Here is a 12440-nt window from a genome sequence, read left to right as displayed (position 1 = left end):
TTACATAGTGAATTACTGTCCCTGTATCACACAGTTACTTACTGTCACTGCCCCTTGTATCACACAGTTACTTACTGTCACTGCCCCCTGTATTACATAGTGAATTACTGTCCCTGTATCACACAGTTACTTACTGTTACTGCCCCCTGTACTACACAGTTACTTACTGTCACTGCCCCCTGTATTACAGTGAATTACTGTCCCTGTATCACACAGTTACTTACTGTTACTGCCCCCTGTACTACACAGTTACTTACTGTCACTGCCCCCTGTATTACACAGTTACTTACTGTCACTGTCCCCTGTATTACATAGTGAATTACTGTCCCTGTATCACACAGTTACTTACTGTCACTGCCCCCTGTATCACACAGTTACTTACTGTCACTGTCCCCTGTATTACATAGTGAATTACTGTCCCTGTATCACACAGTTACTTACTGTCACTGCCCCCTGTATCACACAGTTACTTACTGTCACTGTCCCCTGTATCACACAGTTACTTACTGTCACTGCCCCCTGTATCACACAGTTACTTACTGTCACTGCCCCCTGTATTACATAGTGATTTACTGTCCCTGTATCACACAGTTACTGTCCCCTGTATTACATAGTGAATTACTGTCCCTGTATCACACAGTTACTTACTGTCACTGCCCCCTGTATTACATAGTGAATTACTGTCCCTGTATCACACAGTTACTTACTGTCCCCTGTATTACATAGTGAATTACTGTCCCTGTATCACACAGTTACTTACTGTCACTGCCCCCTGTATTACATAGTGAATTACTGTCCCTGTATTACACAGTTACTTACTGTCACTGCCCCCTGTATTACACAGTTACTTACTGTCACTGTCCCCTGTATTACATAGTGAATTACTGTCCCTGTATCACACAGTTACTTACTGTCACTGCCCCCTGTATTACACAGTTACTTACTGTCACTGCCCCCTGTATTACATAGTGAATTACTGTCCCTGTATCACACAGTTACTTACTGTCACTGCCCCCTGTATTACATAGTGAATTACTGTCCCTGTATCACACAGTTACTTACTGTCACTGCCCCCTGTATGACACAGTTACTTACTGTCACTGCCCCCTGTATTACATAGTGAATTACTGTCCCTGTATCACACAGTTACTTACTGTCACTGCCCCCTGTATCACACAGTTACTTACTGTCACTGCCCCCTGTATCACACAGTTACTTACTGTCACTGCCCCCTGTATTACATAGTGAATTACTGTCCCTGTATCACACAGTTACTTACTGTCACTGCCCCCTGTATCACACAGTTACTTACTGTCACTGCCCCCTGTATTACATAATGAATTACTGTCCCTGTATCACACAGTTACTTACTGTCACTGCCCCCTGTATTACACAGTTACTTACTGTCACTGCCCCCTGTATTACAGTGAATTACTGTCCCTGTATCACACAGTTACTTACTGTCACTGCCCCCTGCATTACATAGTGAATTACTGTCCCTGTATCACACAGTTACTTACTGTCACTGCCCCCTGTATTACATAGTGAATTACTGTCCCTGTATCACACAGTTACTTAATGTCACTGCTCCCTGTATCACACAGTTACTTACTGTCACTGCCACCTGTATTACATAGTGAATTACTGTCCCTGTATCACACAGTTACTTACTGCCACTGCCCCCTGTATTACATAGTGAATTACTGTCCCTGTATCACACAGTTACTTACTGTCACTGCCCCCTGTATCACACAGTTACTTACTGTCACTGCCCCCTGTATCACACAGTTACTTACTGTCACTGCCCCCTGTATCACACAGTTACTTACTGTCACTGCCCCCTGTATTACATAGTGAATTACTGTCCCTGTATCACACAGTTACTTACTGTCACTGCCCCCTGTATTACATAGCGAATTACTGTCACTGCCCCCTGTATTACATAGTGAATTACTGTCCCTGTATCACACAGTTACTTACTGTCACTGCCCCCTGTATTACATAGTGAATTACTGTCCCTGTATCACACAGTTACTTACTGTCACTGCCCCCTGTATTACATAGTGAATTACTGTCACTGTATCACACAGTTACTTACTGTCACTGCCCCCTGTATTACATAGTAAATTACTGTCCCTGTATCACACAGTTACTTACTGCCACTGCCCCCTGTATTACATAGTGAATTACTGTCCCTGTATCACACAGTTACTTACTGTCACTGCCCCCTGTATTACATAGTGAATTACTGTCCCTGTATCACACAGTTACTTACTGTCACTGCCACCTGTATTACATAGTGAATTACTGTCCCTGTATCACACAGTTACTTACTGTCCCTGTATCACACAGTTACTTACTGTCACTGTCCCCTGTATCACACAGTTACTTACTGTCACTGTCCCCTGTATTACATAGTAAATTACTGTCCCTGTATCACACAGTTACTTACTGCCACTGCCCCCTGTATTACATAGTGAATTACTGTCCCCTGTATCACACAGTTACTTACTGTCACTGTCCCCTGTATTACATAGTAAATTACTGTCCCTGTATCACACAGTTACTTACTGTCCCTGTATCACACAGTTACTTACTGTCACTGCCCCCTGTATTACATAGTGAATTACTGTCACTGCCCCCTGTATTACATAGTGAATTACTGTCCTGTATCACACAGTTACTTACTGTCACTGCCCCCTGTATTACATAGTGAATTACTGTCCCTGTATCACACAGTTACTTACTGTCACTGACCCCTGTATCACACAGTTACTTACTGTCACTGCCCCCTGTATTACATAGTGAATTACTGTCCCTGTATCACACAGTTACTTACTGTCACTGCCCCCTGTATTACATAGCGAATTACTGTCACTGCCCCCTGTATTACATAGTGAATTACTGTCCCTGTATCACACAGTTACTTTCTGTCACTGCCCCCTGTATTACATAGTGAATTACTGTCACTGTATCACACAGTTACTTACTGTCACTGCCCCCTGTATTACATAGTGAATTACTGTCCCTGTATTACACAGTTACTTACTGTCACTTCCCCCTGTATTACATAGTGAATTACTGTCCTTGTATCACACAGTTACTTACTGTCACTGCCCCCTGTATTACATAGTGAAATACTGTCACTGTATCACACAGTTACTTAATGTCACTTCCCCCTGTATTACATAGTGAATTATTGTCACTGTCCCCTGTATTACATAGTGAATTACTGTCCCTGTATTACACAGTTACTTACTGTCACTTCCCCCTGTATTACATAGTGAATTACTGTCCCTGTATCACACAGTTACTTACTGTCACTGCCCCCTGTATTACATAGTGAAATACTGTCACTGTATCACACAGTTACTTACTGTCACTGTCCCCTGTATTACATAGTGAATTACTGTCCCTGTATCACACAGTTACTTACTGTCACTGTCCCCTGTATTACATAGTGAATTACTGTCCCTGTATCACACAGTTACTTACTATCACTGCCCCCTGTATTACACAGTTACTTACTGTCACTGCCCCTTGTATTACATAGTGAATTACTGTCCCTGTATCACACAGTTACTTACTGTCACTTCCCCTGTATTACATAGTGAATTACTGTCCCTGTATCACACAGTTACTTACTGTCACTGCCCCCTGTATTACATAGTGAATTACTGTCCCTGTATCACACAGTTACTTACTGTCACTGCCCCCTGTATTACACAGTTACTTACTGTCACTGCCCCCTGTATTACATATTGAATTACTGTCCCTGTATCACACAGTTACTTACTGTCACTTCCCCCTGTATTACATAGTGAATTACTGTCCCTGTATCACACAGCTACTTACTGTCACTGCCCCCTGTATTACATAGTGAATTACTGTCCCTGTATCACACAGTTACTTACTGTCACTTCCCCCTGTATTACATAGTGAATTACTGTCCCTGTATCACACAGCTACTTACTGTCACTGCCCCCTGTATTACATAGTGAATTACTGTCCCTGTATCACACAGTTACTTACTGTCACTGCCCCCTGTATTACATAGTGAATTACTGTCCCTGTATCACACAGTTACTTACTGTCACTGCCCCCTGTATTACATAGTGAATTACTGTCCCTGTATTACACAGTTACTTACTGTCACTTCCCCTGTATTACATAGTGAATTACTGTCCCTGTATCAGACAGTTACTTACTGTCACTGCCCCCTGTATTACATAGTGAATTACTGTCACTGTATCACACAGCTACTTACTGTCACTGCCCCCTGTATTACATAGTGAATTACTGTCCCTGTATCAGACAGTTACTTACTGTCACTGCCCCCTGTATTACATAGTGAATTACTGTCCCTGTATCACACAGTTACTTACTGTCACTGCCCCCTGTATTACATAGTGAATTACTGTCCCTGTATTACACAGTTACTTACTGTCACTGCCCCCTGTATTACATAGTGAATTACTGTCCCTGTATCACACAGTTACTTACTGTCACTTCCCCCTGTATTACATAGTGAATTACTGTCCCTGTATCACACAGTTACTTACTGTCACTTCCCCCTGTATTACATAGTGAATTACTGTCCCTGTATCACAGTTACTTACTGTCACTTCCCCCTGTATTACATAGTGAATTACTGTCCCTGTATCACACAGTTACTTACTGTCACTTCCCCCTGTATTACATAGTGAATTACTGCCCCCTGTATCACACAGTTACTGTCACTGCCCCCTGTATTACATAGTGAATTACTGCCCCCTGTATCACACAGTTACTGTCACTGCCCCCTGTATTACATAGTGAATTACTGCCCCCTGTATCACACAGTTACTGTCACTGCCCCCTGTATTACATAGTGAATTACTGCCCCCTGTATCACACAGTTACTGTCACTGTCCCCTGTATCACACAGTTACTTACTGCCACTGCCCCCTGTATTACATAATGAATTACTGTCCCTGTATCACACAGTTACTTACTGCCACTGCCCCCTGTATTACATAGTGAATTACTGTCCCTGTATCACACAGTTACTGTCACTGCCCCCTGTATTACATAGTGAATTACTGCCCCCTGTATCACACAGTTACTTACTGTCACTGCCCCCTGTATTACATAGTAAATTACTGTCCCTGTATCACACAGTTACTTACTGCCACTGTCCCCTGTATTACATAATGAATTACTGTCCCTGTATCACACAGTTACTTACTGCCACTGCCCCCTGTATTACATAGTGAATTACTGTCCCTGTATCACACAGTTACTGTCACTGCCCCCTGTATTACATAGTGAATTACTGTCCCTGTATCACACAGTTACTTACTGTCCTGCCCCCTGTATTACATAGTGAATTACTGTCCCTGTATCACACAGGTACTTACTGTCACTGCCCCCTGTATTACATAGTGAATTACTGTCCTTGTATCACACAGTTACTTACTGTCACTGCCCCCTGTATTACACAGTTACTTACTGCCACTGTCCCCTGTATTACATAGTGAATTACTGTCCCTGTATCACACAGTTACTTACTGTCACTGCCCCTTGTATCACACAGTTACTTACTGTCACTGCCCCCTGTATTACACAGTTACTTACTGTCACTGCCCCCTGTATTACATAGTGAATTACTGTCCCTGTATCACACAGTTACTTACTGTCACTGCCCCCTGTATTACATAGTGAATTACTGTCCCTGTATCACACAGTTACTGTCACTGCCCCCTGTATTACATAGTGAATTACTGTCCCTGTATCACACAGTTACTTACTGTCACTGCCCCCTGTATTACATAGTGAATTACTGTCACTGTATCACACAGTTACTTACTGTCACTGCCCCCTGTATTACATAGTGAATTACTGTCCCTGTATCACACATTTACTTACTGTCACTGCCCCCTGTATTACATAGTGAATTACTGTCCCTGTATCACACAGCTACTTACTGTCACTGTCCCCTGTATTACATAGTGAATTACTGTCCCTGTATCACACAGTTACTTACTGTCACTGCCCCCTGTATTACATAGTGAATTACTGTCCCTGTATCACACAGTTACTTACTGTCACTGCCCCCTGTATTACATAGTGAATTACTGTCCCTGTATCACACAGTTACCTGTCGTCACACTCTCGTGTATAACACAGTGTCCCCAAATGGTGCACTTGCTGTTGCCATATTTATGAATGAGAGTTAATGGGAGGCTCCCTACTTCCTGGCACAGACCCCACCCCCTAACATCACGTGTGTGTCTGGGTGTAACAGTTTGTTAGCTGGACTGCTGCTTTGTGTTCTCACGTCCAGTGTTTGTTTATTGCGTCTCTTGTTCTGATCATTCTCTGTCTTCAGCCTCTGATGCGCGCTGCTCCTGCCTGTCTCTGCTGTTCTCTCTCTTCTGTCTGTCTCTTTTGCTCTCTCTCTTCTGTCTGTCTCTGTTGCTCTCTCTTCTGTCTGTCTCTGCTGCTCTCTCTTCTCTGTCTGTCTGCTGATCTCTTCTGTCTGTCTCTGCTGCTCTCTCTCTTCTGTCTGTCTCTGTTGCTCTCTCTCCTCTGTCTGTCTCTGTTGCTCTCTCTCCTCTGTCTCTGCTGCTCTCTCTCTTCTGTCTGTCTCTGTTGCTCTCTCTCCTCTGCCTGTCTCTGCTGCTCTCTCTCCTCTGTCTGTCTCTGCTGCTCTCCCTCATCTGTCTGTCTCTGCTGCTCTCTCTCCTCTGTCTGTCTCTGCTGCTCTCTCTCCTCTGTCTGTCTCTGCTGCTCTCCCTCCTCTGTCTGTCTCTGCTGCTCTCTCTCCTCTGTCTCTGCTGCTCTCTCTCCTCTGTCTGTCTCTGCTGCTCTCTCTCATCTGTCTGTCTCTGCTGCTCTCTCTCCTCTGCCTGTCTCTGCTGCTCTCTCTCTTCTGTCTGTCTCTGTTGCTCTCCCTCCTCTGTCTGTCTCTGCTGCTCTCTCTCCTTTGTCTGTCTCTGCTGCTCTCTCTCCTCTGCCTGTCTCTGCTGCTCTCTCTCTTCTGTCTGTCTCTGCTGCTCTCCCTCCTCTGTCTGTCTCTGCTGCTCTCTCTCCTCTGTCTGTTTCTGCTGCTCTCTCTCCTCTGTCTGTCTCTGCTGCTCTCTCTCCTCTGCCTGTCTCTGCTGCTCTCCCTCCTCTGTCTGTCTCTGCTGCTCTCTCTCCTCTGTCTGTCTCTGCTGCTCTCTCTCTTCTGTCTGTCTCTGCTGCTCTCCCTCCTCTGCCTGTCTCTGCTGCTCTCCCTCCTCTGCCTGTCTCTGCTGCTCTCCCTCCTCTGCCTGTCTCTGCTGCTCTCCCTCCTCTGTCTGTCTCTGCTGCTCTCCCTCCTCTATTTGTCTCTGCTGCTCTCTCTCTTCTGTCTGTCTCTGCTGCTCTCTCTCCTCTGTCTGTTTCTGCTGCTCTCTCTCCTCTGTCTGTCTCTGCTGCTTTCTCTCCTCTGCCTGTCTCTGCTGCTCTCCCTCCTCTGTCTGTCTCTGCTGCTCTCCCTCCTCTGCCTGTCTCTGCTGCTCTCCCTCCTCTGTCTGTCTCTGCTGTTCTCTCTCTTCTGTCTGTCTCTGCTGCTCTCCCTCCTCTGTCTGTCTCTGCTGCTCTCCCTCCTCTGTCTGTCTCTGCTGCTCTCTCTCTTCTGTCTGTCTCTGCTGCTCTCCCTCCTCTGTCTGTCTCTGCTGCTCTCTCTCTTCTGTCTGTCTCTGCTGCTCTCCCTCCTCTGTCTGTCTCTGCTGCTCTCTTCTGTCTGTCTCTGCTGCTCTCACTCTTCTGTCTGTCTCTGCTGCTCTCTCTCTTCTGTCTGTCTCTGCTGCTCTCCCTCCTCTGTCTGTCTCTGCTGCTCTCTCTCTTCTGTCTGTCTCTGCTGCTCTCCCTCCTCTGTCTATCTCTGCTGCTCTCCCTCCTCTGTCTGTCTCTGCTGCTCTCCCTCCTCTGTCTGTCTCTGCTGCTCTCTCTCTTCTGTCTGTCTCTGCTGCTCTCCCTCCTCTGTCTGTCTCTGTTGCTCTCCCTCCTCTGTCTGTCTCTGTTGCTCTCTCTCCTCTGTCTGTCTCTGTTGCTCTCTCTCCTCTGTCTGTCTCTGCTGCTCTCCCTCCTCTGTCTGTCTCTGCTGCTCTCTCTCCTCTGTCTGTCTCTGCTGCTCTCTCTCCTCTGTCTGTCTCTGCTGCTCTCTCTCTTCTGTCTGTCTCTGCTGCTCTCCCTCCTCTGTCTGTCTCTGCTGCTCTCCCTCCTCTGTCTGTCTCTGTTGCTCTCTCTCCTCTGTCTGTCTCTGCTGCTCTCCCTCCTCTGTCTGTCTCTGCTGCTCTCTCTCTTCTGTCTGTCTCTGCTGCTCTCTCTCTTCTGTCTGTCTCTGCTGCTCTCCCTCCTCTGTCTGTCTCTGCTGCTCTCCCTCCTCTGTCTGTCTCTGTTGCTCTCTCTCCTCTGTCTGTCTCTGCTGCTCTCCCTCCTCTGTCTGTCTCTGCTGCTCTCTCTCCTCTGTCTGTCTCTGCTGCTCTCTCTCCTCTGTCTCTCTCCTCTGTCTGTCTCTGCTGCTCTCTCTCCTCTGTCTGTCTCTGCTGCTCTCTCTCTTCTGTCTGTCTCTGCTGCTCTCCATCCTCTGTCTGTCTCTGTTGCTCTCTCTCCTCTGTCTGTCTCTGTTGCTCTCCCTCCTCTGTCTGTCTCTGCTGCTCTCTCTCTTCTGTTTGTCTCTGCTGCTCTCTCTTTCCTTTGTTTGTCTCTGCTGCTCTCTCTCTCTCTTCTGTATGTCTCTGTGCTGCTCCCTCCTCTGTCTCTGCTGCTCTCTCTCTTCTGTTTGTCACTGCTGCTGCTCTCTCTTTCCTTTGTTTGTCTCTGCTGCTCTCTTCTTTCTCTCTCTGTCTCTTCTGCTCTCTCTCTCTCTTAAATAGTGTGGAACCAATGGCACTACAAATAACTTTATCCCTTCTATTCCAAATGAGATGCACTAATAATATAGTGAATTTAGTACGGTGCTATGTAGTGAATATCAATTGCAAAAAGTTTTGAGGAGAGGTTGAGAAAACCTGATCCTCTAGAACAGTGCTTTCCAAACTGTGTGTCGGGACACACTAGTGTGTCGGCAGCAGTGTGTAGGTGTGTCCCTGCTTCAGCACAAATTTTTTTAAAATTAAATTTATTTTTTTGTTTCTGACTTTCCGCCTGCCTGCTACGCATATCACATGGTTGACTCGTGATTGATACCTATGGGTCACAGATCATCTTAACCTATTGGTGCAGCTCAGTGGGAACTGAAACTATTCCCATTGGCGGCTTTGGCGGCACATTGGCTCCTGACTGCACGTGTGTCTCCTTAATTGGCTCGTGACTGCACGTGTAGTCAGTGAGTTGGACAGCAGTGTGTTTGCAGCACGGGCAGTAGTCAATCAGACTCACCGAGCTCTGAGGGCGGCAGCTTAAATGCTAAGCTGAAGTCAGAAGTCAGTGGGGGGGGGGTTTTGCTGCTAGCTCCCAGTAATGCATTGCTGCTCTTGATATATGGATAGAAAGTGGAAGCTTAAAAATGCTTGATGATGAAATGCGAGTGTCTTTATCTAATATTCCACCAAATATTCAGAAATTGTGTTCATCCCATCAACCTCATGCAGCCCATTAAAATAGTAAGTAGCTATTGGTGTTATTAAACTTTTTTTAATTCTTGCACATACATACTGTTACTTGTAAATACATTTCGTTATTATATCATTTATGTATGTGTCCATATCTCTTAAAACAAGTTAGTTTAACCTCCTGTTTGCCAGTACAACTGAATTACTGTGTCGCGAAATTATGTAGGTCTAAAAAGTGTGTCGCCAACATGAAAAGTTTGGAAAGCTCTGCTCTAGAAAGACTACAGAAACAGCACTCCGTTGGTTACGTGTTCAGATACATGAATTCTACTATTGCGTATATGCATTAAAGTCCTGTGCGCTTATTGGGGACTTGACAGACTAATTACCTTTGTTGTGCGAATAAAACATAACTTTTATTGTACACAGATTACAAAATAAAACTGGAAACACTTTATTAAAAACACTCTTAGGTTTTATCTTCTGATGCCTGAAATTTCGTCGCAGTTAATAGTCGTGTAAAAGATGTGCTTGGTATTATAACTGATTTGTGTCAAAGACTCTCCTTCCTCTCTCTGTCTGTCTCTGTGCTGCTCTCTTCTTTCTCTGTCTCTGCTGCTCTCTCCCTCCTCTGTTTGTCTCTGCTGCTCTCTTCTTTCTCTGTCTCTGCTGCTCTCTCTCCTGTATGTATCTGTGCTGCTCTCTCCTCTGTCTCTGCTGCTCTCTCTCCTGTATGTATCTGTGCTGCTCTCTTCTTTCTCTGTCTCTGCTGCTCTCTCCCTCCTCTGTTTGTCTCTGCTGCTCTCTTCTTTCTCTGTCTCTGCTGCTCTCTCCCTCCTCTGTTTGTCTCTGCTGCTCTCTTCTTTCTCTGTCTCTGCTGCTCTCTCCCTCCTCTGTTTGTCTCTGCTGCTCTCTTCTTTCTCTGTCTCTGCTGCTCTCTCCCTCCTCTGTTTGTCTCTGCTGCTCTCTTCTTTCTCTGTCTCTGCTGCTCTCTCTCCTGTATGTATCTGTGCTGCTCTCTCCTCTGTCTCTGCTGCTCTCTCTCCTGTATGTATCTGTGCTGCTCTCTTCTTTCTCTGTCTCTGCTGCTCTCTCCCTCCTCTGTTTGTCTCTGCTGCTCTCTTCTTTCTCTGTCTCTGCTGCTCTCTCCCTCCTCTGTTTGTCTCTGCTACTCTCTTCTTTCTCTGTCTCTGCTGCTCTCTCCCTCCTCTGTTTGTCTCTGCTGCTCTCTTCTTTCTCTGTCTCTGCTGCTCTCTCCCTCCTCTGTTTGTCTCTGCTGCTCTCTTCTTTCTCTGTCTCTGCTGCTCTCTCCCTCCTCTGTCTCTGCTGCTCTCTTCTTTCTCTGTCTCTGCTGCTCTCTCTCCTGTATGTATCTGTGCTGCTCTCTCCTCTGTCTCTGCTGCTCTCTCTCTCTCTTCTGTTTGTCACTGCTGCTGCTCTCTCTCTCTTCTGTTTGTCTCTGCTGCTACTCTCTTCTGTTTGTCACTGCTGCTGCTCTCTCTCTCTTCTGTTTGTCACTGCTGCTGCTCTCTCTCTCTCTCTTCTGTTTGTCTCTGCTGCTCTCTCTCTCTCTCTTCTGTTTGTCTCTGCTGCTGCTCTCTCTCTCTCTTCCGTTTGTCTCTGCTGCTCTCTCTCTCTCTTCTGTTTGTCACTGCTGCTGCTCTCTCTCTCTCTTCTGTTTGTCTCTGCTGCTCTCTCTCTCTCTTCTGTTTGTCTCTGCTGCTCTCTCTCTTCTGTTTGTCTCTGCTGCTCTCTCTCTTCTGTTTGTCTCTGCTGCTCTCTCTCTTCTGTTTGTCTCTGCTGCTCTCTCTCTTATGTTTTTCTCTGCTGCTACTCTCTCTCTTATGTTTGTCTCTGCTACTCTCTCTCTTATGTTTGTCTCTGCTGCTACTCTCTCTCTTCTGTTTGTCTCTGCTGCTACTCTCTCTCTTCTGTTTGTCTCTGCTGCTCTCTCTCTCTTCTGTTTGTCTCTGCTACTCTCTCTCTTATGTTTGTCTCTGCTGCTACTCTCTCTCTTCTGTTTGTCTCTGCTACTCTCTCTCTTATGTTTTTCTCTGCTGCTACTCTCTCTCTTATGTTTGTCTCTGCTACTCTCTCTCTTATGTTTGTCTCTGCTGCTACTCTCTCTCTTCTGTTTGTCTCTGCTGCTACTCTCTCTCTTCTGTTTGTCTGCTGCTCTCTTCTGTTTGTCACATCTACTCTCTCTCGCTCTCTTCTGTATGTCTCAGTGCTGCTCTCCCCTCTGTCTCTGCTGCTCTCTCTCCTCTGTTTGTCTCTGTGCCACTCTCTCCCTCCTCTGCCTGTCTCTGCTGCTCTCTCTCTTCTGTCTGTCTTTGCTGCTCTCTCCTTCCTCTCTCTCTGTCTCTGCTGCACTCCCTCCTCTGTTTGTCTACAGCTCTCTCCCTCCTCTATCTCTGCTACTCTCCATCCTCTGTATACAGCACTATCTCTGTCCTGACTCTCTTTTTGTCTCCCTGCACATACACGTGACCTGTCTCTCTGTCCTTGCTCTAACCAAGTCTATAACACTAATTCAGTCATTCAGAATTAATGTCATAGACTTGAGACATATATTTAGCTGCTAGTCATCCATGAAAACATAATGCCACCCACAAACTTTAAAGGACCACTAAATACAATAAAATAGCATAATCAATGTCAGCCAATAGAATGCGAGGTCAATTCTATTGGCTGATCCAATCAGCCAATCGGATTGAACTTCAATTCGATTGGCTAATTGAATCAACCAATCAGATTTTTCCTACCTTAATTCCGATTGGCTGATAGAATCCTATCAGCCAATCGGAATTCGAGGGACGCCATCTTGGATGACGTCATTTAAAGGAACCTTTATCTTAATCTTCGTTAGGACTTCGA

General features: G+C 45.7%; 1 protein-coding gene across 1 annotated transcript in view; it reads right to left on the bottom strand.

Moving 5' to 3' along the window:
- The window catches only part of ZDHHC23 (zinc finger DHHC-type palmitoyltransferase 23), a 76145-nt gene extending 69939 nt beyond the window's left edge, over nt 1-6206 (bottom strand). The window contains exon 1 of the mRNA XM_053705838.1: nt 6140-6206. The gene's annotated coding sequence lies outside the window, so the exon portion shown is untranslated. The remainder of the gene's footprint in view (nt 1-6139) is intronic.
- Between the last annotated feature and the right edge of the window lie 6234 nt (nt 6207-12440).

The sequence above is a fragment of the Bombina bombina genome, chromosome 3 (assembly GCF_027579735.1).
Source record: "Bombina bombina isolate aBomBom1 chromosome 3, aBomBom1.pri, whole genome shotgun sequence".
NCBI lineage: Eukaryota > Metazoa > Chordata > Amphibia > Anura > Bombinatoridae > Bombina > Bombina bombina.
The sequence above is the reverse complement of the archived record's forward strand: the minus strand, read 5'-3'. Positions and strand labels throughout refer to the sequence as shown.